At 39.1% G+C, this 25469-nt stretch overlaps 1 protein-coding gene across 10 annotated transcripts in view; it reads left to right on the forward strand.

Annotated features, from left to right (window-relative positions):
* Positions 1 to 25469, forward strand: part of APBB2 (amyloid beta precursor protein binding family B member 2) — a 348955-nt gene that overhangs the window by 101625 nt on the left and 221861 nt on the right. For 9 of the 10 annotated variants that reach the window (XM_072944835.1, XM_072944814.1, XM_072944831.1 and 6 more), the window contains one exon: positions 19907 to 20023. The exons of the other annotated variant lie outside the window; for it this stretch is intronic. The gene's annotated coding sequence lies outside the window, so the exon portion shown is untranslated. The remainder of the gene's footprint in view (positions 1 to 19906; positions 20024 to 25469) is intronic. 10 annotated transcript variants of the gene reach the window in all.

Genomic DNA, 25469 nt, shown 5'->3' on the forward strand with positions numbered 1-25469 from the left:
CATGATCATCAGCTTTTGTTTAGAGTTTCAGTGTTGCCACAGCAGTGCTGATTTAATTCAGATGCATTTTCATTTGTTCTCTAAGTAGAAAGTAAAAGAAATAATTTCTTACCAGAGAGGTTTTTGTCAGAGGTTTAAATAAATGACTGAAGGAGAAATTGTTAAATTCAAGTTTTTTCATTAAATCTTCTGTTCAATTGTGTCTTTTTTGGAAAACGGTAGTAATATTTTAATCAAAGGAGTCATTCACATAGGGGCTGCCAGTGCTTTAATAGAATACGTGTGGGGGGTTTTCTCTTAATAAATAGGGGTAAATTGGCTTTATAGTTCATATGCATGGATTTGAAGACACAGGCTAGTGTTTTGTCATACAGATATATGTAAAAGCTTTTTAGGTATTCAGATAATGCTTGACAATTATTGCAGTACGAGAGTTGGGCAGGATTAAAATGATGCTTATTAGGACCAATCTTTTCTGTATTAATATTCTATGAAATAGTGATATATTTACCTTCCAGTCCCAGAAGTTCTTGTTCCCTGCACTGTCTTTCATCAGAGGCTAGATTTCCAGAGCAGAGGGACTATACAATTCTAAAATTCTTTTTGTTTTGGAATTAAATTCTGGTTCTTCCTTAGGCAATCTATGGGTGGATTCTTTCTCTGAACCTCAATTTTCTAGCCTAGAAAGTGGGAATAGTAATATGTATTGCTCAGAGTTTATTATTAGGGTACGTATTCATTGCTGAATCTGGGATAAGTGCTAAGTGTATAACACAAAGGTTGGTGTTCTCCCAAGCTTAGGGGTCAATAGCGGAAACTGAGATGGAGAGACATGTGTTACTGTTGGAAGGATGAGACTCAAAGTTGTTGACAGTCGAATTCCAGCGAGTCACAATGGGTGCTGACGTAAACCTTCTGCACGATCATCACAGTGCTCACCCACTGAATATCATCCTGTGTTATTGGTATCAAGAAATCTGTGTTTAATCTGGGGTGATGTGCAAGGAAACCCATTGCATCTCCTAGTTATAAATTAATGCCTCCTCTTCTGTGCTGATCAGGAAAGCACACCATCTTTGTATGATAAGGTGAGCCTAGCTTACATGCCTGAATTCCTGTCCCTGAGGTTCCCTGTTTCTTTGGGGACTGTGCTAATCAGTGCTGCCAGCACTGTGGAAGCTCTTCGGGGACTCTGCTTTCCCACTTTCCACTCCATCCCTAGCCTGAAAACGTTCTTAACTCTCCACAGTAGATAAAAGTCAGATTTATGGCTTTTAACAAAACCCCGAGAATCCCTTAAAATTGGCTCCTAGATATGGCAGGCCAAGACCCATTCTCATCAGGCTCAACCCCCTCCCCCAGAAGTGACTGTCAGTATGTTTAGATGTAGAGGCCAGGCATCAAAGAGATTAAGGCCCTTGTAGAAGAGGGAAGGTCTCCCTCTTCCTTCTGCCAGATCTTTCCTTGCTGGTTCCCATTTCTTACCTCTGGCTCTGTCTCTTCCAGAATATTTGGGAAGTCTACCTCTCACAGGGCGGACCCTAACCCCTTTCCCCAGGGACAAGAGGACAATAACCACAGCTATCAGAATCAGTACAGAGGCTTCCATGTAATCCTAGGACATTCCTTTCCTAAGGCAGGGGTGAGTTTGTTTAGTCATACTGGGTATGTACTGATGTGGTAAGAATCTTCAAGAAATTGTTTTGTGATCATCTTGTACCTGTTAGAATGACTGTCATCAAAAATACAAGAGATAAAAAAATCTTGGCGAGGATATAGAGAAGAGGGGCTCTTGGGCACTATTGGCGGGATTATAGAATCGTGCAGCCACCATGGAAAACAGTAAGGAGGGTCTTCAAAAAATTAAAAATTAAAAATAGAACTACTATAAGATCCAGCAATTCTACTTGTGGGTAAACGTCTGAAGGTGATGAAATCACTGTTTAGAAGGGATATTTGCATCCCATGTTCATAGCAGCATTATTTACAATAGCCAAGACATGAAAGGGTCCATCAACAGCTGAATGGATAAAGAAACTGTGGTATATATATCCAAGGGACTATTATTTGGCCATCAAAAGGAAGCAAATCCTGCAATTTGCGACAACATGGATGGACCTTGAAGGCATTATGTTAAGTGAAATAAGTCAGACAGAGAAAGACAAATACCGTACGATCTCATTTAATATGTAGAATCTAAAAAATCCCAAACTTAGAGAAGCAGAAAACAAATTGGTGGTTGTCTGAGGTGAGGGGTTTATGAGTGGGAAGATGTAGTCAGAAGAGACAAACTTCCAGTTATAAGATAAGTAAGTTCTGGGGATATAGTGTGCAGCATGTGACTATAGTTAACAATACTGTATTGTATATTTGAAAGTGGCTAAGAAAGTAGATCTTTAAAATTCTCATTACAAGAAAAAAATTTTTAGCTATGGCATGGTGATGGTTGTTAACTAACCTTATTGTGTGATCATTTTGTTATATATACGTATTTCAAATCAGATATTGTGCACATTAAAGTAACAAAATGTTATATGTCAATTGTAGCTCAGTAAAACTGGAAAGAAAAAGAAATCATTTTGTGTGGAGACTTTTTCTGCCAAAAGACTGATGTTGTACTCTCAACCTTAAGCTCAGGAGTTTGATTAGGGAAGATGGAGGAGTACCAGAAACCTAGATTCTAGTCCAGGTTTTGCTAACTGCAAGTTATATGACCTTGAGCGACATAGGCACCTCTTCCTGGGGTCCTCATTTTCTTATCCATAAAATGATTTTCACATGTAATTTGATTTTAAAGGTCCTTGTCAATCAGAAATTCTATTGTGTCTATAATAACTCCTGAAAGTACAGAGTCCAGTTTTTAAACAGATTGAGCCTCTCTGTATCTGATGATGGTCTTTACCTGTCTTGACACTGCCCTGGTTTGTGACTATTGCTGGAGACCCAGGCATCTGTTGCTGGACTGTTCCTCCCATTATCTGATATTATACTATTCTGCTGATAAGCTTTTCAGGTGCAGTGGTAGACAGGCTCACCAAATCTCGCCTGTGATTATCCCATGCAAAAAGTTGTGAATTCAGTCCATTGTCAGTCTGAATGGTAGTGATGATGCCACCCTATTTTAAATGTTGGATCCTCTGGGTATCTGAATGGTAGCTTCCAATTTACTGTGTTCAATATATTAGTTCACAGGTTAATTATTTAATTATTATTGATTTTTTTGGATAACTTAGAGTGATTCACCCTTAAAATTTATTAAAAGAGAATATTATGCAGATTTCACTTTCTGCAAAAAATTCATTGGAGTTTTAATAAGGATACCATTGAATCTTCATCACTTTGGGCAGTACTGACATCCTAACAATATTAAGTCTTTCAGTATATGAACGCAGGATGTCCTTCCATTTATTTGACTCTTCTTGAATTTCTTTCACTTTCTTTTTGTAATTTTAAGTGTAATAAGCCTTTTGCCTTCTTGGATAAGTTTATTCCTAAATATTTTATTCTTTTTTGATACTGTTACAAATAGGATTGTCTTTAATTTTCATTTTGGATTGTTCATTGTTAGTGTATAGAAATACAACTGATTTTGTGTGTTGATTTTATATCCTGTAACTTTGCTGAATTTGCTTATTAGTTCTACCTTTGTGTGTGTGTGTGTGTGTGTGTGTGTGTGTGTGTGGAATCTTTAGTGTTTGTTACATCTGTGATGGGTTTTCATGTCATCTGTGAACAGAGATCATTTTACTTCTTCTTTTCCCTAATCAATTTGGATGCTTTTTATTTCTTTTTCTTATCTAATTGCTCTGGCTAGAGCTTCCAGTACTGTATTGAACAGAAGTGGCAAGAGTGGGCATTCTTGCCTTGTTCTGGATCTTAATGGAAAAGCTTTCAACCATTTACCATTGAGTATGTTGTTTGCTGTGGGCCCTTCAGATAAGGCCTTTGTTTTATTGAAGTCATTTCCTTCTGTTCCTAATTTGTTGAGTGTTTTTACATGAAAGGGTGTTGAATTTTGCCAGATTTTTTTCTGCATCAATTGAGATGATCATGTGTTTCTTTCCTTAATTTTTAATGTGTTGTATTATATTGATTGATTTTCATATGTTGAACCATCTTTGTATTCCAGCAGTAAATCTCATTTTTAATATTCTGTTTAATTTAATATTCTGCTAATATTTTGTTGAGGATTTTTCCATCAATATTCATAAGGGATAATGTTCTGTAGTTTTTGGTGTAGTGCTGGATTCATAGGATGAGTTTGGAAGTATTCCCCCCTCTTTAATTTTTTTAGAAGGCTTGAGAAGGATTGATGTTAGTTAATTCTTCTTTAAATGTTTGATGGAATTTACCAGTGAAGCCATCTGGTCCTAGACTTTTCTTATCTAAGATGACTGATCAATGTTGTTATTAGTTACAGGTCTGATTTGCTTTCTTCATAATGCCATCTTGGTGTTTTTAGAAATGTGCTCATTTCATCTAGGTTATCAATTTGTTGGCATACAGTTGTTCACAGTATTCTTTTATAACCTTTTGTATTTCTGTAAAATTGATAGTGTTTTCTTTTTCATTTCCGACTTTAGTTATATGACTCTTCTTTTTTTTTTTTTTCTTAGTCTAACTAAAGGTTTGTCAGTTTTGTTGGTCTTTTTAAAGAGCCAACTCTTGGTTTTGTTGATTTTCCTCAGAAGTTGGCTTTTATGACTTTTACTTACAAGTCATTTTTATACTAAGCAAATTGGTATTTGTATCAGCTTAGTATTAGACTTCTGTATTATGTTTTTGTCATTTGGCAATGAATAAGACCCCTTTGCCTTACCCTTGATGAAGAGTTTAAATAATCAGTGCTTTTAAAATAATGAATTTTTTTGCAATGACTTTTCTTCTTCTTAGGTGATATTTTTGTCTCACTGCCTATTATAATTTGCTCTTATAATTTGTTGCACTGTTGTGGCTACTCTCTCAGGGATAGTTAAGGTAGCGTTCCATGATTTGGTTTCCAACTGGGAAATTCTTTATATTTTCTTCATGCTAAACTGCTGAAAGTTTAGGTGAGATTAATTAATTTTCATAATTATTTTACATAAATAAAAGCCAATTTTTTTGGTAAAAGTAGGTGAACTTAGGGAGGAAAGCTTAGAGGACTAGTAGGTGGAAAATTACACATTTTAGTTGTTTTTGTGAACCATGATGTTTCACTCACTGATGTGGACTTACTGCCTCTTCCCACTTTACTCCCCCATGCAAAAATTTTGATGTTACCAAAATTCAATCAGTGGCCCTCTCAGTAATTAATATAAACCAATAGGAATTTTTAGCATTACTTTCAAGGGATTACCATTCAAAGCAATTCATTTCACAGCTCCCACTCCCTACCCTCCACTCCTTGCCCCCTGTAATAGAAGCTAAAAATGTCCAGGCCTGTTGGCCTACTTTTATTACTTCTTGATAATCCATTTACTCAATCCATTTGGACCAGATGTATTTAATCTAAGAGGCATTATGAAGACTTGCCTTCTGTTGTGTGATGTCCTTGTTTTTTTCATTATCCCAATCCTTATATAAAACTATTTGTGAATCAAATAATTTATTTTGTGAAGTAATTTCTATCAATTCCCCCATAGATTTGTTAGTTTCTTATTATCTAATTGCTTTTATTTTACCAATAAAGTAGTTTCTTATATACTTTCTTTATTCTGTGTATTCTTTATTCTGTTTCATTGATTGTAAGACATCTTTTACATTTTTAACATTCTTGAAATTTGGTGTATCTTGCATTGCTGACATTTTACAACTATTATTGGCAGCACTTTTGTTTTTATTCTTAGTACATAAAATAGTGGTATATCTTCCAATATCACTTGGATTTGATGAAATCAGTTACTATTAATAATCATTGTAACAATTACTGTTAGACACATAATGTTGAAGTGCTTCTTTTACAAGGATCTGTAAATGGCAGTATAACAGTTTTACCAAAGGATCTATAAATGACAATATAAAGATCAAGTTTTACAGAAAGTTTAGGGTGGAAAATCACTTATAAGCTCCATATCTATGGACTTAAACAAGTATTTTGTATATTTCATTTCAGTCTTCTTTTACATATGTGTATGTTTTATTTGGTTGTAGTTATAGTATGCATCTTATTTTAATTCTAATTTTTTATTACTGTTAAATCTTAATTTCCCTTTGTTGCAGGACTTCATATTTGTCATATTTAGTAGTTCCACAGTTTATCCAGTGGTTGACCATAATAAAACAGTACATTCCCCAGCTGTTAAAAATTCAGAATATTGCCATTTTCCTATGATGAATAATGCTTAGTGAATACCTCTCTTGCATATTTTTTGATTATTAATTTTGACCATTTTCTTAATGAAGTATAACTTTGTAGAAGTCTCCTGAACTTTGTTTTATTATCAAGAATCAATCTTTGTATTTAGATAAGTGACCAAATAGCCACTAGTGTAGTGTCATTCATTCGTTCATTCATCATCAACAATATACTGAAGTCTTATGTGTTCAGTAATGCCAAGAGCTGAGTATTACAAGTTCAGTGGGGCACACCTCTGACCTCTAGTATCTCATAGTCCAGTGGGAGACTCAGACTGTCAAAAATAAATACAGCCATAAGATGAGTGATGTTGGAAAGATACGATGAAGTTTCCTAGTTGCATGTAATTGACTTTGACAGCACTTTTGATTGGTATCCTTTGTAATATAAGAGATGTGAACATACTCTTGTCACATACAAATTTTAAAAAGCGTGTGTAATAGGCTTAATCGTATGACAGAAAATGGTCCCATTTGACCTATCCAACCTATTTTCCTTCAGGACTAAATCTTTTTGGGAGGTCTCTGAGCCAGTGTTCATCCAGTGTTCCGTGTGTCATGTTTCTCCAATATGGGACATTCCCTGTAGCCAGTCAGTGTGCCACATGCCTCATTCCCAGTACAGAATGCTGCATTTGTAGTAAATGTTGAAGGATTGGTGTTCATTTGACTTGCTTTCAGTTACTTCTTTTTCAAGTGAGCAATAATACTTCACCATTTTATACTTTCCTTAGAGCTTCATTGGCTATCAGTTTACATTGTGTGATATTGGTGAAATCAGTGCCATTTTAATTATACTTTGTTGTATTCGTTTAGTCAAAAATTTTTGGATTAAGGTGTTTGAGAGATTATATGATCTAATAGAGATTCTTAAAAGTTAAAAAAGAAATCTGCTACTTATGATGGTAGGAAGCAGAACCTACACAGGATGAAATAAAACTCAGTGTAAATTTCTAGACAATCTCTGAAGCCATTGGAGAAGGGGGGGAAACAAAGAAATATTTCTGTATATCTAAATATTAATTCAGGCTTTGGACACAATGAGTCTATTTTGGAAACAGCTATTTAGGGTTTCACCATTTTGAAATTCACTAGCAAGCTAGAATTTGCCTTTTGTATGCTTGTGTACCAGAAACTGATGCTTATTTTAAAATTCTCGAAAAAGTAGTCTTGGGAAAGCTTTTGAGTCTGATTTCTTGGAATCACCCCCCTCCCGTTCATTTCTGAAACCTGGGTAGCAGAATTGTACTTTGTTCTCTACAGAGTTTTGGTGATTTGATTGTGTATTTACTTTAATACACATATTGCTGTGCAGAATCAATGTCCTTTGTAATCCTCAAATGAAATTGGGCGGGGAAAGGAATCTGGGATTGACTGAGATGAATTTTTCTCAGCTTTTTAAAACACTGTGTGAACACAGTATAATTCACTTGGACAACTCTGGAATGAAACTCTTGTTTTAGGGGCCATTAAATATTTCATGGGAGCTGACTGTACAGGAGAAGAATATATGGTAAAGATGTTTTGGTAGTTGATAGAATTTGAAGTAGCATTTACATCACCAACTGAAATACAATTAATTTTTTTCCAAGGTGATTTATAGCCTGACTTCTGTGACTGAGGGATTGATCTCTTGGCAAGTCTTTATGAAATAACACTTCAGGAAAGGAAATTACACGCATGCATCAGCCTTTGCATTTATTTTGTTTTTTTGTAAGTCTTCTTTACAGGGTGTGTATAATCTCGTTCTGTCCAACTAACAAAAACTGTAGCTGTACTTTGTTGTGAAAGACTTCCTCAGTTTCCAGAAACAATGAGCACCACAGAAAGAAGCTTGCTTTCTTTGTATCTGCATTTCTATTAATGTCATTCCTGCATTTGACTCTTTTATGAAGCCCTTTTCGTCCCATCAACAGTTTGTTCTAAGCTATCTATCTTAACTTCTAGCTTTGTCTGCAAATGTGTGGGTTAGCCTGAGACATATGCAGATAAATTGCCCAGGGTTAAGCTTTCTCAGTCTTGGAACTAAATATGCTGCAGTAGGCTGAGCTGATGGATGCAGCTTTGCAGCAATATTGATGTTTCTGCAGTTGAATATAAATCTTTGGGTACCTTGGTTTGCATTTTCATATTTGTGTGCAGTTCTTGACCACTGGCTTCCAAATGGCTTCATCTCTCAGAAAGCTCTGTGTTAAGTAGAAAGACAAAGAAAATTGTTCTTTCTCACCCTGCCCATTCAAAACAACAAGAATCGTGAGCATGAGGCTTTTACCAAATGTAAGTAGTGACAACTCCCAATTCACAAACAGATTACATTCTCATGGCTTGTCATAAAGTCAGTTAGTGGTTTGAACTTGGAATGTGTTTTCTAACGGGAGACAACAATTCAAAGAATAGATAAGCCTATTGAAACTTCTTTAACCCATAACATTCCAGCAGTATAGTTTCGCTTGTACCTTAAAACCCAATCTTCCTACATGCTTCCCTGTGAAAAACGTCCTTGTTTCTGCTTTGATGTCATAAAACACGTAAACATTTCATTCTTAACTTCGGTAGGCAGCTGCCTATCTCTATGTGTCTACCCTGGAGCAGTATATCAGGCAGTTCTTAGACAGAAGCAATGGGGACTAGCTGAATGGTGTAAGCACAGAAGTAATTTATAGAGAAGATATCGGGTAGTTTCTCAAACTCCTAGAAGTCGGAAAAAGAGAAGGAGCAATTAGAAACTACACAGCCAGATTCATAGCCAAGATCATATGCTGTGATTAGTTCTATGCAGGGTGAACTCTGTCACTTAACACTGGACCATGGTAGTTCACATTGACCACACCACTGGGACCAGACACTTGCTACCAGCTCTGTCACCTCAGCCTTTGCTGCTTCCAGGCACTAGCTATTACCCACTATCGTTTCCTCCTGCCTCTGCCTCTGCCTGTTTGTGTCTCCAGCTCTGGATGCAGGGCTGACCAAGACTAAGTCATGTGCCCATGCCTTAGCTGCCATGGAGTCTGGGAAGGTGAGTGTCTGGCCATTTTTGTCTCTGTGTTGAAAGATGTGGCTCTCATCAACACTTATGAGAAATTTCCCAAATATAGGAAGAAGGCACAGAGGCTGAATCTTCTCCGTCCTTCCGCCTTCTACATGGATAAATCCTCACTATAAGAAACCAAAGTTAGGGCTCTGGTAGACGGGGAGTGGCCAACATGTTTATCTATTTGACGCTGTAGTTAATGACTCTGTGATAACAAAGGTGGCTGATTCCCCCTTGTGCACTGGTATCCATTGGCCCTTCCACCACGTGTTAACTAAACCTGGAGGTGTCCCCTGACGATTTAGGTATATTTGACCTCTCACAATGTGTTCCTTACCACTTAAGATAAAATGCATTAAATTAAATTTTAACGATTTGATTGACTAGGAGGAGCAGATTAAGATTTGTCTTTTTTTAAATTTATAGTATATTATCAGTCTGTCTTAGATGGTTAGGTAGTTTATATTTTATTGATCAATTTCTACCCTTTTAAAAATACATTTTTTATTTGCAATGATACATATGTATAGCTTAAAAATTCCTGCCTGCTTATTTGCATTGTCATTTCCCGTTTGTACTGTCAATTCAGTTAGCTCTTCTCATTATTTACTTCCATGTAGCTAATTAATACCTTTCTATTGATATTTCTTGAATTTTTTTTTCATTTTTTGATACTCAGTATTGAATTTCTATTAAGGAAGGTAAGGGGTTAGCTCTCTTTTGTACTCCCTCGCTTATATACCTGCCTTTCTCTCTCCAAGATAGTTATGTCTCCATTTGTTTCCACTGTAAATATTTTTCATAGCTGAGTTATGCAGTGTACTGCAATTTTATTTCCTTTCTTTTTCAGCATATTAAAGAATTCTTTTTTTTTTTTTTGGCTTCCTATTCTATTTATGTACTACTTATCCTCAAATTCTCAAGTGAGGTCAAACACAATGGCTTATCTCTCAGTTCTTTGGTGTGTGTGTGTGTGTGTGAGTGTGTGATTTTTTCTGGGAGCCTTCTGCTTGCCTACTCCCTCCTGGACTGTTGACTCCTGTGGCCTCACGCACAGCTGTTGACCTGGAATTTTCCTTTACTAGCATGTTGGGAGTTCTTGATTGACCTATTTACTGAATAGCATCTCTCCTGCTTTTGTCTCTCTTCTGGTGGAGGCACATTGCACAGTTGCTTCTTGAGAAGGAAGAGTGTATATGATGTAATTTTTTTGAGATCTGGCGGGTGTGAAAATGCCACTTAGTGTCTCCTCACATATGACTGATACAGGATTTAAAGTTGGAAGTTATTTTCCCTAAGAGTTTTGGAGTCCTTCCTTCATTTTCTTCCACTTCTAATTTTGTTATTGAATTGTTGGATGCTTTTCTGATTCTGGTTACTTTATATGTGGCTTTTTTTTTGGCGGTTGGGGGTAAGCTTTTAGAGTCTTTCATTTTTAATCCCCTAATGTTCTGAGGTTTCATCATAATGTGCCTTGGTGCGTAACTTTTTTCACTCATTGTGAAGGTCTTTGTGGGAGGTGGTGGAGAATGATTTTCTCCCCATTGTTTTCTGTATCTCTTTTCTGGGACTCTTATTTGTCAGATGCTGAAACTTCTGTATTATTCATCCAATTTATTGTTAAAAAAAAGTTTCCTGATTGCTAGCCTGCTATTTTTTTTGTTCTACCCCTGGGAACATTTATCTCTACCATCTCCTAACCTTTCTATGGATTAAAAAAGTTGTGTGTGTGTTGGGGGGGTAATTAGGTATTTATTTGTAACAGAGGTACTGGGAATTGAGCCCATGACCTCATGCATGCTAAGCATGTACTCTACCACTGAGCTATACCCTCTCCCACCTATGGATTTTTAATTCCTATGATCATAATATTAACTTCTAGAAATTCTTTCTTGTTCTCAAATATTTCTATTTTATAGCATCCTATTCTTTTTTTGCTTCATAGGTGCAGGTATCTTTTCATAATGTGTATATGAAATTTTTTCCTGCTCCCAGCATTAACTCTGGTTTCTCCTAGAGACCCTGTCTGTCCTGTAGACTCTTCATCACATGTCTGCTGATCATTTGCTATGCACTTGTATTTATGTGGAGGCACTGGACGCTCTCTGTGCAGAAGCAAGTTGACAGGCTTTCTCTCTTCTCAACTGGTGACCTTACCATAGGGTGATTTTCTGTATTTCAGAAGCGCCCTTACTCCCTAGTTATGGTAACTTTAGATCTCTTTTCTTGGGCTGGTTAGAAGCCCAGCAAAGGAAGGGGCTGTGGGTCCCTCCATTCAGAGGGTACACTTTGACTCAGTCCTTTTTTTCGAAATGGTACCTCCACCCAGTCACTACTCCTAGTGCCCCTGAGTACAGACCTTCTCAGGTGGAAGGAGAGACAGTTGACAAGCTTCATGGCTGGGGAAGGGTCTGGAGGTTTACTTCTTAAAGCGTCTTGCAAGCAGTTCTCCAGTTTTCAGTGCCACCTCCACGCCACCCTCTCCATCCACCCCCACTTTGGATGTCACTGTGCCTGAACTTGTACTTTCCTGCGTTTCTGTGCTTCATATTGGCTTGTTTCTTCCTGACAGTTCTGCCTGCAGGCATTTAAGTTTTCTCTGTCTCTGCTTTGAAAATTCACTCATTATTAGTCCATCTGCTTTCCATTTTCCATAAATTTTTTCCATCAGTTTTCTCCTCTTCCATTTTCTTTCTTCTTGTGAGTTTATCTCTGCCTTTTGTTTAGTGTCATTTAGTGAAGTTTGGAGGGAATGCAGTTAAGCACATGATTGTAATCTACCACATGATCCTGAAAAGTCCCTATTCATGAACTTTTGAAACTTAGTCTTTCAATTTGGATACATGGTTGTCTGGTCCATTAAAAAAGTTTATTTGGTTACTCTTGGTTGGATGCTGTTTACTGTACTTTACAGTTTCATTCAAGGATTGTTACTCTCACTGTCAAAATGAACTAGGTGTCACCCTTTCTTAATTTGAGTACATAATAGGAAAAAGGCTCAGTTATTTCTTAGGTATAAATTCCAAGTCTGACCTCAAACCCAGTCACAAGAATAACATACAATTTACACCATTAGAAAGAAATGACTTTCATCCCCTGGGGTTTTTCACGGTCATAATCCCAGTTGGGCCAATCTTTCTTAGATTCCCAAATAATTTGACTTGAGTTGTGTCCAAGATGGGAAAACATTCTTTTCTCAGAACCATTTTACACAGCTGTTGCAGTTGTATTCTTCAGGACACTGAGTTTCCATGAGACATCTCTGTAGATTATATAGAAGAATGTACAGACCATGTCCTCCATTCCTAGGATAAAAATCACTCAGCATATCTCTTGCAAAATACAGAAGGTTTTGTAATGTGCCAAAGGCTTACATTATTGAACATGTAAATGCCACAGCAGAATCAGGACCAAATATGATCTCTCTTTCAACTTTTTCCTTAAATTCTATTAGTACTCCAATTTTAACATTAAAATTGCTTTTAAAAATAATGTTTCTTATGTTGTTAAAGTATGTCAAGAATTACTATAAAATTGCTATGGGCCATATTCAGCCATTGTGGAGCAAAAAGGAAGCCAATTCAAATTTTACAAGTTTTTATGACGTGTAGAATTTGAATGAATACAGGGGAGTCTGATCTGATTCCTAGTTTGGAGTTTATAGAATCCTTTTAAAAAATGTTTACCTTCACATGGTAGAATTAATATTTTTGTCTGAGACATCCTGTTATTTGTTGATAAATCAAGATTGAGAGTATGTGGCGGTTCTGAGAGGAAACATTTCTGTTTGAAAGTTCCTGTTTTCATCATGATAGGTAAAGAGTGCCAGGCATCTGTTTTGTGCTGAAGCTTACTAGAAGTGTCGCTGCCTCTGCGCAACAAGTGGGAAGTACTTCTGTCCTTAAAACCGAAAATAGATGCTCTTTCTCATTATCATAACTCAAAAGATTATCTTTTTTAATGAGATGGTGCATCCCTTGTGGCTTTCACAGATTTAATGATCAGATTATTTAATGCAGAGCTTGGAGAAAAATAGGTCTGGTGAGATAGATAATGGAATTTTTACTGAAAGCTGAAACAGCCTCAACTTTGTTTTTTTTCTTTTTCCTTCTGTAAATCTTTTTACTTCTTTCTTTTATTTTTTTGTTTACTATTTTTGATGATTCTTAAAGAGATTTTTCTGTCTTATTTTAACATATTAATACATTTACATGCTTATCACTGTATTTTAACTTCAAGAGATCATCACCACGGGAGAAAAAAAATTACTTGCAAGACGAACTGGATGTGTCAGGATTTAGGTATACTATGTATAGTCTAACTTGCTTTAGACAACTCTGCAAAGTGTTGTGTATCAATGTGTTTACAGTTGGAGGGAGAAAAATTGCTTCTTTGCTGATTTTAGGAAGTTATGTCTGTGTTTTGGAAAGTGCAAGAGAAAATAAAGAAAGTAGAAGTCATTTAAGGGAAATAAGATAATGTGTATGAAAGTGTCTTGTAAACTGCAAAATAACATAAAGATGTTAGTTACTATTGTTGCACGGATTTAACTTAAAGTGAGAAAGCAAGGATTCAATAAAGAAAATGAGAGAAAGAGACAAGAAACCGTTTGAATAAGAAAAAGTTAAGGAAGAAACAAGGTGGGAATATAATGGGGGGATTTTAACATTCTAGTTTTTTTAACCTGAAAATGCAGTAATACTTGTACCTCCTATTTAAACAGTTAAGCTAAAAACAATTTTATTTATTAACTAAAAGGGAAGCTGTCGAAAATAATTGCAAAGAGGATTTTATCACATGAGGTGGTGAGAGTTGGATAGAAACCACGAAGCAGATGACTTTCTCAGCTCTAAATAAAGATCTGTTTGTCATAGGGGGTTATGTACCGTGTTTCCACTTAGTTAAGTTTTAATTTACATTTGTTGCTATTGTCCGAGCCTTTCATTTGTTCTTCTTTATACCTTTGCAAGGTAGGTATCATTAACCCATTTTACAGATGGGCATGGTGGGCTAATGGACTCACAGCCACTTACTTACGCAGTGGCAAAGCCGTCCCTTCTCTGGACTGTGAGTTCATCCCCACGTTTCCAGAGATACTTCACATCAGAGCAGTTGATTCTATTGTGTTCCTGGATATTCAGCTTATTGAATTTCTCTAAAAGAAGTCCTTGTTAAATAACCATGGTCACTTATAAGTAACACCCCAGGGCATGTTTTAGATTTGGCTGTATTTGTGCTAGATGACTTCACGAGTTGTAGTTAGGGAATACTGTGTTCATTCTATAAGAACCAAGGAATAAACAAAAAAGACACCCTGACTGCTCCAGTATGGGTTCAGAGTCTGTGTACTGTGTCTTTCAGACCTTGTCTGGAGCTTGGTATTTTAAGTTTTAGTTCTTTTATGTTTTTAAATTTTATTTGGTTTCCAAAATCATAGCTGAGCTTGAAGAAAGGAAAGGTTGATACTCTGACAGCAGTAAGACTCAACTTTTAACAGAAAAGGAGAGAAGGTAACCAAACTATGAAAGGTGGGCAAAATATCTCCCAAAACAAAGCAGTCAACAGCCTTTGAGGGGAGGAGCAGGCAGCTCGCTGTGCCTCAAAAGGTTATCTTGCCACTGGGTTTTCTAGGCAGGGTCAGTCTGGGTACCAGCCGCCCACACATAGAGCCAGTCTTACATGCTCTCCCTCTATTCTGTCCATTTTCCACTCCATCTTTCACTCAGATCCTGACTCTACTTGGCTCTAGACCTGGCTCTGTGACTCAGGTTTCCCCTTTGGCTCTCCAAAGTATATTTATATCTGTGTTTTTCTTGGTGTTTGAATTTCAGCAGTCTCTTCCTTTTGATTTTTTGATTGTCCTGTTGCTCTGGCAGGATTCCCACCAAGTTCTCATCATGGTGGTAGAAACTCAACATCTGCCTCATATCCCCTGGGCCAGCTTCTTTTCCTCAGAACTTGTGTTCTTAGGTTCCAGCAGAACAAGATAATTGATACTTATATTGACTATCCATGTCTCCAAAGATTAATCATATTCTGGATTCTCTGAGAAGGCATTACCTTTTAGGAAAAAAAATGCAGGATAGTTGAAATTAAACCCATTTTATTACTTAAATGGATCATCCTTCAACTATAATGAAAATCTTCATCATCCTCAATGTCTTACTCCTTGAGGTTTCTAAAAAGCAGAAAATACACGATACTATAACTGCAAAGTGTGCAGAGAGTCATAATTTAATGAGTTATAGAATATATTATTTAGAGCATAAACCACCTTTTTTTAGTAGCACAAACCAGCTTTCATACCAGAAAAGATGTTACATTAAACAAAGCCCTTTAAATTTTTTTTTGTTTACAAATTTATCTCTTGTGTCAGTAGTAGCAAATACTTAAGTAGAGATAGTATGTTATCATAAAATAATTAGAAAGGGAGATGGTGGAACAAGTGGCTGTTGACATAAAATGTTTATTTTGGAGAGAATTCTTAGCATTTTTGCTCCGTATCAGCATAATAAGAATTTGGAGGAGAGGAGGGAAGCATTAATGTATTTGTTGAGGATTAATGTCCCTGTAGAGCATTTGTGTTAGTGAATATATTATGGATAGTACCAGAGATATAGTAATTAAAAAGTTGCACACTAAACACTTTACGCACCAGCATAAATACTCCTTTCCTCCCCTTGGTGGCTGGCATTCAAGTGAATAGCATACTGTTTATCTTGCTCTCTTAGCTTCTTAATCAAGAGTAGAAAAAAGGGTGGTGGTCTCAAAGATTTGTTTCCTCCTCAGTATGTTGCTGTTCAGATGGGTAGAAAGAGATTTTATGTTTCAGGACCAAGTTTTTTTTTAAGAGTTTAGAAAAATGTCCTACAGTATATGCTAATAAACCAAACAGCAACAACCCACTATTCCTCACTTTTGGAAACTTTATCATTAAATTGTTTCCAGACAACACTACAATGTGCTTCTTGTAAAATTTGTTCAGTGTGATTGGTGATACCTCACAGCTAATGTTCTATAAAAGAAGTGAAATGATGAATGGTATAAATACATGTTAGGATCAGAATTTTTAAGGAAGTGAGACTTGATTATCTTAATAGGATCTCCTGTGCCAGTGGGTTGGAGCTGAGCAGATTGCTGTGTGGTGAGTGGCTGGGAGGAGAGGCCCCATGCTGTTAAAGTAATGATGTTCTGTCCTTCACACTGAAGGATGACAAAGAAGGCAGACAGATATAAAGGGGCAATTTCTATTTCTTTGTATGCCCAGAATGTTCACACCTACTTATTTTCCCATTTAAGAGGCATCATGTTTTTCGTAATTTCATGATTTTTGAATGTTCTTAGTTAACACACACTATTTGTTTATGAATTCATAAAGATTTTTTTCTGTGAAGAGGAAAGTAAATGTAATTGAATGCGATTTGCAGCTTGGCTGTGAGTCAGCGTGGAAAAGGAAGGAATAGAAAGACTAATTCTGTTCTCACCATATAATTGGCCTCTTTACCTCCTGGTTATGAGGACTCTTCACTTATGTATTGCTTTATTGATTTATTCCATATTTATAGACTGCCTGCTTCATCTCCCATGCCCCCGGAATACAAAGATGAATGGCCCAGTCAGTAGGCATCTGATGGCTCTGGAGCCACCTCAGTCCTGGCTGACTTCAGTGGTGATAATGTGTTTATCTAGAATTCTAAAATGCTGTCATCTTCCAGAGATGGCCTGGAGATGTTCATGTGAATAGACAAAACCTGCAGCAGCCTCAGAGTTTGTGAGATCACAGAGGCTGCCTGGAGAACATAAAATCGACTTTTCAAGGTGTTTTTCATCATGTTAGTTTTTCTCGTGGACCTTGCTACTTTGGGTATTATTGGAGTGCCTTCCAAAAACTAGATCACTCCACCCACTTCCAGATTCACCAAAACCTGAGGTGGAAGAGTGGGGTGGAGAGTGAGTGGAGATGCCATCCGTGCTGTCTGAAGGGGCATCACGCCAGGAAGTCTCAGGCAAGCGTTATGGCCGGCTCCACTCTCCTCCTCTTCTTGCCTTTAAGATGCCTGACTCCTCATTTTCATTAGGTTAGTCATGCTAGAAGGGGTCTTTGAATTGAAGCATCTTAAGAAGCCTTGTAGGATAGTGGGTAGTGGTTTCATTTAATGACGTGATGTGTAAACCTTTGGAAGGGTGGGCACCCGAGACCAAGGATCATTTTAAGAACATTCTTCTGAATCTCGTGCTTCTGCGGTCTTCTTTGGTGCTAATAAGTTCCACTGTGGGCGTGTGTACCTTCCAGATGCCCCTTTCCTATGTGTTTGTTTACCTTAAAACAGGGTTAGACTACTTTCATTGTAGACTGTAGCATGATGGAAACCAAGATTTTCAGGATCGCTGTCATCAGACCTTTTGCACGTCAGCTCCTTCTCAGTGAAGAGCCCCGGCAGCTGTTTTACCTGCAATATTGATGGCGTTTGCTCTGTTGTCGCCAGCATCCCAATGTTAACCTGCAAACTTACTATAACCAGATTGATCTTTATTCTTCTAATCCTGATTTTCTTCTAATATCAGATGGTTATAGGGATCTTACTCACCTCCTTTGGGATCTTACTCCATCCTCACCTCCTCCCTCTTGTACTCTCAGCCTTTCTCTGCTGACTCCATCCTATCCGTATGGACTTCCATTAGCACTTATCCCTTCTAACATCTGGTCATTCTCCTTCCTCTTCTCTGTCACTTGCCCCGTTATTTCTGCCTCCACCACTTTAGTGAAGCCACCTTCAATCAAGGTGGCCAGTGACTGTTTACGTGTCCAATCCAAAGGTAGAGTTTTCATTTCTTTGTTCATCTCATTGGCTGCCATGGTACCTCTCTGCCTTTCTTCCTTGGTGTTTTAAGACCTTTTCCCTCTGTCTGTTCTGTCACTGTTCATGTTCCCTAGGGCTCTGCTTTTGGCACTGACCCTCTAATCTTCTGACTCTACCCATATTCCTTCAGGAATATCACCCACTAATCTAATTTCTCCTGCTTTCCATGTCATGACCATCTGCTTTTATGTTTTCCTCAGGTTTCTTCCCCAAACTTCACACTCAGGACCATCTGGGTGTCCCCACCTTAATCTTCTACCTCTCAATTTTTAATGCATCAAACTAAACCCCTTGACTTCCTTATTAAAACTTGTCTGTTCACCAGTGTTCTCTACCTCAGTTGTCACTGCCATCTACCCACATGTCAGTTACCATGTTGTTCTGCTTTTAGTGTCCAAGTACTAATTCTTGTCTCCTTTTCCCTTCCCCACCTCCTTCCACTGCCCTGATCTTCACCCTTCCTCTCCTTCCTAACAGCCAAACTGGCCTAACTGGTCTTCCTGCCTCTACTCTGCCCTCTTTGAGTCCACCCAGAGAGAGTAACGGATCCGAAACCCAGATCTGGCTGTCTACAACCAGTCTGAAGCTCTTGAATATGTGAAAAGATTACAGTCTGGCTCCAGGCTTCTTTCCTGGCCTTATCCTGGAGAGTCCAGCAACACTGAATGACACCGTGCACTTTCTTCCTTCTTCCTTTTCCATTGTCTTGTCTCCCATTCCCAGCTTGGCTGAGTCCTACTCAGCCTGAGGACATGCCCACCATCCCTTTTGCTTGGAAGTCTTCTCTGACTTCTCCATTTCTGGGCCGTTTGCCATGAATCTCAGTCATCGCACTCATCCTACTGCCCTTTGGGGTCAGTTTTGTGTGTTTCTTGGTCCCACTAGACTTTGCTTTCTTTAAAGACAGAGACAGTGTCTTACTCATCTTTGTAGCTCCAGTGCCGAGCACAGTACTTCGCATATAGTAGGTGTTAAATGTTTTTTTTTTTAAATGAAAACTTAATAAGGACAGTGAGTCAATTTGATGTCTACAAAAATGGGCAAAGATAATTTATGCCTCGTAGTTACGTTTAGGAGGGGGCACAAAGAGGGTTTCTAGGATGCTGATAGTGTTCTGGGTTTTAGTCTGGTGTGTTTAGTTTAGGAAAATTCACTGTCCACACGTGGTATGTGTACTTTTCTATATTTATGTTATACCTCATTGAAAAGTTAAACAAAATCAATTTGATGTCTTCTCTACCCGACACCGAGAATTTCATTTTTCCTTTCAAGATTTTAGAGTTTTTACAAGATGTTAGTTCAGATGTCACCACAGAGAACCAGGCTAGTGCTTTTCCTTAGTTAAGGAAGAGTGAGATGGCAGAGCATCAGCAAAGTACAGGTGGGATTGTCTGGTCTTCGAAAGAGGGTCAGTGGGGCCAACCCTGATGGGTGGACTTGCAGTGACCTGTGCTTCTGTCACTTAGTGCAGGGGCCACATGCTAATCATCAGCCAAGCTCTGTGCCTGCCGGCAGTGACAGGGAAACTTCATCTCGGATGTGACTATGAATAATTCATAAACCTGGTTATCTGGAAATTTGTGGTCATCATTAGCATTTTAATGAAAAATGCAATCATTATCCCGAATCTGTTTTATTTCTCCTTTTTTTTTTTTTTTTTGTCTCCCCTCCACTACAGCTTAACCATCTCAGTCTTTCCTGAGTACTTGGAAACTGCTGGGGCCCCTGCTAATGTGCTGACTGGTCGCTATGGGCAGACGGTACCCAGAGGCTCACTGTCATCCGGGCAGCTCATGTACGTATGGGATTTATCTCTTTCTTTTTTCCCTTAATTTCCATCATAGAGCATTGCAGGGTACAGAACTGGTGAAGGCTTATAAGATATACATGAGAGTGTTTAGAAATGCAGGAGAATGGATTGCTCTAGGGTGAGGTTTTAATATTGAATGACGAGAAATGTTATCTAAATTTGGATTTTTATAATCCAGTGGCCCTGGAAGACCAGAAGTGTATATCAACCATCTCCCTTTTCTGTTTCAGTGCATCCACTCACACACTATATAACATTTGAAACAATAGCGATGCCACAAATTAGAAACATTTCCCAGTGATTTTTTAAAATTCTCTTGATCTAAAAAAATTCTTGGACCCAGAAGAGAGGTCCTCAGGGCACGTCATTGTCAAATACGTGTCGGGGAGAGTGTCCCCGACTCTTACTGGTTAACGTTCTCCAACAGAGGAAACTGGTCCCTCAGTGGTGACTTTCTATGTATCACAATAGTTAAGTTTTCCCAGTAATGGTCTTCGGGGAACGGCTACAAACGCAGCCTTCTTCTATTTGTCTCTACCCTGGTCAACTTAGGAGAAAGATGGTTATTGCCCATTTAATGATCTCTTTTACTTCTGTAAAGGATAGTCTGTCTCAAACGTTAATGTTTGCTCCCTTTAGTCTTTCAGCCTTGGGCCAGCTGTTTAGATGTTTCCTTGCTTACATTGCTTCCCTTTGGACCCCTGGGATTTTTGGCTTCAAATCAGGGGCGTGTTTGGGGCAGTTCCTCAGAGTGCCTCTGCTCCCCTGTCCTTTCTGCGGTTAGGTTTATTTAAATTCACCTGTAAGTCCCTTTTCCTTGTACATTTCCAGTTTTTTCTTCTTAGAAAAGTGAGAACCACCCTCAAACCCTCCCACAGACAATGGCTTCTAAAATAAGCCAGGTGCTTAGAAGCAGCCCCAGAAGGGAGAGCTGACAAGAGTGTTCAGAAGGACCGCCAGTGTTAGAGCTGGCGGGGGTGGGGCCCGCAGCTTTTGCTCACATGCTGTAGTGTCCCCCAAGGGTATTACTGTATTACTCAAAAACTGGCAGTTTTCATCTACTTCATCCCATAAAACAGAGGTTGGCAAAGGATGGCCCATGGGCCGAATTCAGCCCATGCCTGTTCTTGTAGGAGCAAACAGTAGTTTTCATATTTCTAACTGGTTACCTACATAATCTCTGTTTTGCCTCTTGGTCCTCAGAGCCTCAAATATCTGCAGCCTGGCATGTTAAGAAAAAAAATCGGCCCATTTCTGCTGTAGAAGAAAGTTGGAAGGCAGGTTTTACCATTAAACCATATGAAATGGTTAATATTTGACTGTTTTTGACCTACAAGAATGCTGGTTGCTTACGGTGCAATCCAATATATTCTGAGGAAATTCTTTCAAAATGGTTAAAATATTAAAGTTTGTGTTCTTGGAGTGAAAGGAGTACATTTCCTTGGAAAATTCACAGATGTGGTCCTGCTCATTTTTAACCACCGTGGTGAACGATTCATCGTCTGTCTCCTCTCCAGGGCTTTCTAAAGCGCTCTGAGCTGCAAAGCCTTGTGCTATCACATTGTTGAGAGGAAGCACTTCTTTTTCACTTGACTTAATTCTTACTAAGAGTCTCTAGGAGAAAACTGTCTTCTTGTCTTACCCTTCCTGGGGGCTAGGAACGAGCTAGCCATCCCCAGAACAGAGATGGCTGCCGTCACTACGCCAGGGCCTCTGCTGAGTGGGTCACTCGGGCCTTTTTCTGGCGGGAAGGAGGGTGAGTGGCTGCCCTGTCCGGTGGGCCTGTGTAGTGGTCCCTCGGCCTGCAGCGTGTCTGCATAATGCGTTGCTTGAACGTCCTTCTCTGCACCTGGAACGTGGTTCACCCCCTCTGTGCTTTCTGTCTCTTTCCAGTATTACTGATCACCTCGTCCAGAGCATCAACACCATCATTTATTTTATGCGGTTTGTTTTCCGTTCTCCCTGCCTCCCCTTCATACTTCTCTTTTCCTGGTTATTAAGTAAGATTTGCTCGTTGAAACCTCCAGCTGACATTCTTTTGTGGCCACTCTCAGTGGTAGGAAACATTAACCTCAACTGCTCTGTCTCCTGTCACCTAAAGCCAGAAACCTTAGATGACCGGGGCCTCCAGGCCAGACTAGGTCTGAATAGGAAGTTCAGACATGAATAGTTCCCTGGAGAAAGGAAACTATTTCACGGGAAAAGCGTTCTCTGGAGTTTATGATTTTGTCATTAAGTGTGATCAGAACCCTCAGTCGTGAGTTGGAAGTACATACTGCTCTGAATTGTTTTTGAAGCTTGCATGGCAAATGGGATTTTCTGGATTTTCTTTCTTTATGTTTTGGGACCATTGTTCTGCCTTTCAAGGCTGTCTTTTTTCAGGACAGGATGCTGTTCTTTGGTGAAATGTGGAGTAGCATCCAACTGAGCACCAAAATACGAAGTCAGTAAAGGGGAGGGTATAGCTCAGTGGTGGAGCACATGCTCAGCACGCATGCAGTCCTGGGTTCAATTCCCAGTACATCCTTTAAAAAAAAAAAAGTCAATAGCTAGAGCTGACCTCTCCTGACTTTCCATACAGATCTTTGTGCTTGCGATAAGACTAGGGTTAAACTACCCTGGAAATTGCTAGTAAGACTGCATCCGTATTTATTTTTGTTTGCACTTAGTAGTTCCCTTGTGCGAGTGCAGCTGCTGTTGTAACCCCGGCCGTCAGGGTCTGGGCTGTTGGAATAATCTCCTGCCCTCTGGCCTGAAGTCTCTCTCCCTGCAAGTTTGACTTGTGTGTAGTGGTCAAATGAATCTCACAGAAGCGCAGCTCTGAGCATGTGATTTCCCTGCTGAGAATGTTCAGTGCATCCCCACTAGTCCAGAAGGTCACCCTGACGTTTAGTCCTCCACATTTTCTTTCACGGCTCTTTATCAGACCCCTGACTACTGATAGGTTAATGATCCTGCCTGTTGTTGGTAGTAGCCTCACTCTCAGTAGGTGTCCTATCCTTGCCCAGGCATCCGCTCCTGCGGAGACACACCCTTTGCCTTTGAGTCACTGCGCGGTGCTCTGCTCGTGCTGTGCCCTCTCTGGAACGTGGCTCCAGCAAAGGATGTGGACAACCTGCTGAAACCCTCCCCTGGCTTTAGGGTGCATCAGAGTTGCCGTCTTTCCCAGGAAGCTTCCCTGGATTCTCAGCAGGAAGCGCATGTTCCTGTAGCTCTTAGTCTCCCTCCTGAAGCTTGTGTCTCAAATTCCTCGTTGTGTCTTGGCGTGTGCGTGCATGTGTATGTGTGTGTGTACTCTGTCTGAACTTTGACACTAAGCTCTGTTTCGTTTTCCTCCTCTCCTCTGTGTGCGAGGACAGTGCTTCATCAGTGGTAGAAACTCAAATGTTTGTGGAATCCCTTCGGGTTTGGGGGGGACTGGATAATAACTGTTCTCAGGAAGCCCCTGTAAGGCATTTCTCAGAGCACTTGGCAGGGCTTTTGCAGGCCAAGGCCAAGGCCGAGAGGGCGTAATCAAGGCCTGCGGGGCCAACCACGCGCTGGGCCCCACGCTGCTTGCCTGTCTCTGGCTCTCCTACCTTCCCGCCCGCTCGGAGGGTGGGCATTTCCTTGCTTTCTTAAGAAATTGCCATTCAGAAAGTTTACTCAGTAACAGGCGCACATGAGTATTTCTTTTGGCCTTCCCTCCTTGACTTCCCCTGGTCTCAGTGATGGAAGACGGTTTTGTTGGTGGTTCTATAGCATGCCTCTCACTGTATCCTGAATTTACCAGAAGTTCTTCACTGCAGACTGGACAGAGTTTGGAAAGACTTTGGAAGATTCGTCTCACCATCCCCATTTCACAGATGAGAAAATTGAGGCTTGAAACAACAAAGTAACTTGTCAGAGCAAAGTTGTGGTTTGAGCCTAAGTTTATCTGCCTTCTGTCTGTGTTCTTTCCTCCCACAGCCTTTCTAATGACCTAGTGATCACTTGAGTGACAACTTGTTTAGATGTCATCCACTCCCCTGTTCTCCACATCATAGCTTTCAGTAATAAGTTCTTAATGGCCTAAAAGATTTGAGCATCAAAGGATGCTCACGTCTGTCTCCTATGTCGTCTTTTATCCATTATTTAAACCTGGTAACTGCAGGTACCATGAAGTGTTCTACACATTATGAGATAACTGTATTTTCAGTATTACATTATCTTTTATAAAATTCAATTCTGTGATTGGTGCTGTGTGACACATATTTAAAAAAAAAACCCATGATTCTTTTTGGCTTAAGTAGTAAACTGTAATAAAATACCTTTATTGCACTATCTCAAAAAATATTTCTAAATAAAAAATTTTGAACAACTCAATAAAATATTTTATTATTGAGAGAAATCTGGAAGGTCATGTTAATCCAGACAGTGAGAAAAATGCAAATCTAACGATGTTTGTAAAGAACATCCAAGTGACAGCCTAAAAAGAATAAAGAAGAATAAAGAAAAAAGTGAGTTTATAAGAAACAGCCTGTCATGTTAAAACTTCTGTAACATTTTCCTGTCAATATCTATTTTTAATGGCAATATTAAGCTCCAAGAACATTGGTTTAAATCTATATTTGTTTGTCTAGCTGATTAACAAAGCCTCGGGTTTGTGTTTCTGGGACTTGTTTGTCTTTATTGGTTTCTAGAACTACCTCTGGATATTTATACATTTTTTTGTTCAAAAAAAAGAGATAACTGTTTTTAACACTGTTTAATGCTTTTCTATACTTGCGATATTGTCTCGTAGTAAATTTATTTATTCTGTTTATTTACAGAAATAGGATAATGTTGTACATTGTATTTACTCAACAAAGTGTCATATATCTTCGTAGAACCAGTAGCAATTCAAAAGTAGCTGCAGCCTGTGGTGGACTGATTTATGCGGCATTCCAGAGGGCAGCAGTGAGGCAGGTGAATGCAGGGAGGCTGATTCCCCTTGGTATGAGGAGGAAATTTTTATCGTGCTTGAAAGATGCTGGCCAGGACCCATTGAATTGATTTTCTCCATCCATTAACAGATCTCAGCTCTCGGTCTGAAAAACACCGGCCTAGAGGTTGTGAAATACTGGAGGGTGTGCCTGGGCAGAACTGGAGTTTCCAGAAGTCGGAGGTGGTTTCTGAACTCAGCTGGGTTTGAGGAAACACTGGGAATTTGAGTTAAGCCCAGGAGCCTGAGACCAGTGCCCAAGCTCATGTACATCCAAGTGGGTCTCACTGCCCAGAACAGCCAGGCTGTGATGTGGCATCCCAGGAGAGGGGCTTTTTGCTCTGGGTTTAATTGGTTTTCCTTGTGTGGGAGGAAGTCTTGCAGGATTGTCCAGATGCGGTGATCACACAGAGGAGCCCCTTGGGAGACTCACCATTGTAGTAATAAGATTCCATGAATGAAATGTGGATGTAGGAGTTGGGGAAGGTT

The sequence above is a fragment of the Vicugna pacos genome, chromosome 2 (genome assembly GCF_048564905.1).
Source record: "Vicugna pacos chromosome 2, VicPac4, whole genome shotgun sequence".
Lineage (NCBI taxonomy): Eukaryota > Metazoa > Chordata > Mammalia > Artiodactyla > Camelidae > Vicugna > Vicugna pacos.